Below are 3561 nucleotides of genomic sequence, written 5' to 3'. Positions count from 1 at the left end.
CTTGAATGCATAATGGTTTGTAGATGCTTTCATTAATGCAACAAATAATCATCGAGGACTTGTATGCCAGGAACTGCTGTGGGCACTAGGGATACAATGGCGAATGATATAGATGTATTCTCACCCTCAACAAATTTATAATCTGCAAAAAGGAAAGAGACAGGGCAAGATGCTACAGGAGCACACGGACATGTTACATGGTCCGAAGTTTGGGTAAGACCTTGCTAAAAAATACGATTTAGGCAAAGGCCTGAAAGAATGAGATTCATTTTTGTGAGATTCAGCCTATTGTCTGAGGCTGTTGAGACAACTCCAGGCCTCAATTCAATCATGTCTTTCATTTTTCTTTGTGAATGGTAGAATGGCATCCACATTATGGTATGAAATGTAGAGAATGAATGATTTTATGAATCCTTGCTTAAGTCGCGTACATGCCTAAAGCCTCTGAAAACGTATCCTGGACAAGTGTGGGCACAACATTTCAAACAGCCCCCGATGCTCTGGAAGTGAGCTGTTGATCATGAGCTCTGGCTTATGAAGTGAATGTCTGCGATTAAAGCTTCTTAGCTCTTTGGGTGGTGTTCTCAGAAATTGCTCTCAGCTGGCTGGTGAGCATATTAAACTGTGCTTTTCACCACATACTGTAGCCTTTGCTCCCAGACTTCCTCCATTATTCTTGACCATGTTTTTATGCTCATTTTTGCCCTTTTAAATAATTGTGTGCTCATCATTCCTCCAAGTCTTACTCTAACTCTGCAATATCCAAAGGGACCAATTCAGTTCCCAGTCAACTGTGTGTTTATATCACAAATGCAAACAACGGAGAGACTAGATGAATCTTCCAACTTCTCAACCAATTTTGACATTGTGGAGGCACATGTTGATCTTTCCTTGTTCTCACCAATCTCGAACAACTACCTGGATGGAAAAAAGGTAAAGTGATATATTCTAATAGTAACACTGATTTCTGTTCGTGTATTGTTGCCTTAGTTTATCATGTTGGTGTGCTTTTGATACATGATTGTAAGCTCCCAGAGAGACTGGGTGTCTTGTTGTAAAATGTGGTGAGTATCAGAGTACCAAGTACCCTGTGGTTACTGTTAGTGACCAGATCAATCCTACTGATGAGCCAGAGACACCAGGAAGAATCTCTGTCCCGGGGGCAAAGTCACTGTTGTTGAAATGATATAGTTGAGATATATATATCTCATATATCTGCCCTCCAGATATATGTGAGATACACACACACACACACACACACATAAATATATATGATAACTCTTTTTGAAACTACTTCCATACTTGGTTTAAATACAGTCTTGCCAAGAAAGCCAGACTGTCCTTCCCTTCTTTTAACTCTATGACTTCATTCAGTTAAAGAAAGCATTTTTTCAGGGACAATCTCCTGTGTTTTGCTGTTGCTATTTGATATTATCTAATGTTCTATGCACTTACTGGAAAATTCGACTTTTTTCTTTTCAGATTTCTGTTGTAATGCCATCATTAATACAAATTCATCACAAGTCTGTTTCGAGAGTTTTTTTATTTTTAATTTTAGCAGTAACATGTTACTGAATTTCTGGGCAGAGAATACTTTTTTTCTGTCTGGCAGTGAGTCACGGTTTTAATACCTTGAATGGCTTGCCACAGGCTTCTTTCTCACATGTGGGTTGCACTTTGAAATAACAGTGGGTTGAACTGGGTGATGTGATTTTTAGCTTAGCTCATTTGCAGAGAGCTTGGAGAGCAGAGGTATGCAGAGGGGTATGTTGTTGGAGGTCTCAGGCAAGGTCAAAGCCCACTCAGATATTCACTGCCAACTTTGATGATACAAAGAAAATGTTTCTCCCAGAGACCAGACATGAGGCAGACCCTCAGCAGGAGACAGGGCAGACTGTCAGGTTTTCACATTTAGCAGGAAATTTTTTTATGATACTTTGATGTCGTTCTTGGAGCTATCAAACACACAGGAATCACTGTTTGAACATTTCTGCACTTCTCTAAGTGTGTTATGTATAAACTAGCAACTATTTTCTGGTCACATTTTCAGCACAGAGTGCTACATTCTATTTGCATCTTAGCAATGACTGAGTTCCTCTTGCATATTATTGCATGCTTTGCTCATTGGGAAGATCTGAACAGGGAAAAAATGTTGGCTGGTCAAAAATATAAGGCTCATTGAACTGTTAAAATGTAGTACTTATTATTCTCTAATATTTAACAAGCGTTCTGTTAACACATTATATTAAAGTATTACAGGCAATTAAAACATTCTTGAAAAAATTTATTCACCCATTTATCCATTTATCTATTCATTGAACGACTTATTGAAAAGTTCTTCTCCTGGACATTGAAGATATAAAGATGAACAGTACCTCAGTTTGCCTTCAAAAAGTTCACAGTCTAGTGGTCTATTGAGGAATATCAGAAGAAAAATTTATAGTCAATGTAAAAACTATCATTCTAGAAAGAGAAAGAGAGTGGAAGGGGATCATAGAGAAGGTTTATTTTATTCTTTGTATGGGGAGGAGGCAGAAAACCAGTGAAGACTCCAAGAACTAGCTGCATGTATACAGCCTTCAAGGAAATGCTAATGTAATTGGCAAGACAAGAGTACCCCACACAGAGTAACAGGCATCAGTTTGACACAGGATCTGATTAAGCACTGAATGGAGACACAGAGACTCTGTGCTATGGAACTGGAGAGGAGGTGGTGGTCCATGAAGGAGGGAGTCGGTATGGAAGCCTTTTTGTAGGGACTTGTGTGCACCATGCAAGACGGTGTTTTGACGATGTTTTCATTTGTACATCTTAAGTAGGAAAATTCAGGACAAGAATATTAACCTATTTTAGGGAACGGATCCCACCACCTATATTTCCTGGAGATTTGTATAGTACAAAGACAATTTCTCCTTGAGTGATAAATGCCCAGGGAGAATTAGGGGAAATCTATATGCGCCATAAACTGATGACTCCTAAGGTTGAATTCGAACAAGCATTCATAGTGAAAGTAACAGAAGTGGTAAGAATAATGAGTTACAGCCACACATTTTGGAAGGAGTGGGCATGGGGATACATCACAAGGAAATGTTGAGAATGAATCCCAGTTTCTCAGTAGAAACAAGAAGTAGCTTTCGCAGTTCCACAATCATTTATATGTTTTTGTTGATCACATGAAAGGCATAGGATGGAAATTCAGGAATGCTGAGATTATATATAACTTTCTGGGAAGGGGAATTTAAGGATCTCTAGTGCACTGACAGGGTCAAGGGATGTGGTAAAAGAAAAATGGAACATATGCTGCAGTACTCACAAAACACATGCATCTGCACTGCAGGTAATGAACAGATGAGATGAATTAAAATCATCTGTTTCTACTACTCATTTCAACCCACTTGCATAATTCTGGGCCAACTTTTGAAAGGAGGCTTTGCTGAGCTTCCTCTTCTGTAATTCCCAACAAATGGTGAATCACTGGATGCACACAGATAACCGTGAGTTCCAAAGACATAAGCTAAAGAAGACAAATCCCTGACAACCAGGACAGTATAATGTGGAATA

The sequence above is a fragment of the Neofelis nebulosa genome, chromosome 6 (genome assembly GCF_028018385.1).
Source record: "Neofelis nebulosa isolate mNeoNeb1 chromosome 6, mNeoNeb1.pri, whole genome shotgun sequence".
Classification (NCBI taxonomy): Eukaryota; Metazoa; Chordata; class Mammalia; order Carnivora; family Felidae; genus Neofelis; species Neofelis nebulosa.
Note: the sequence above shows the minus strand (reverse complement) of the source record.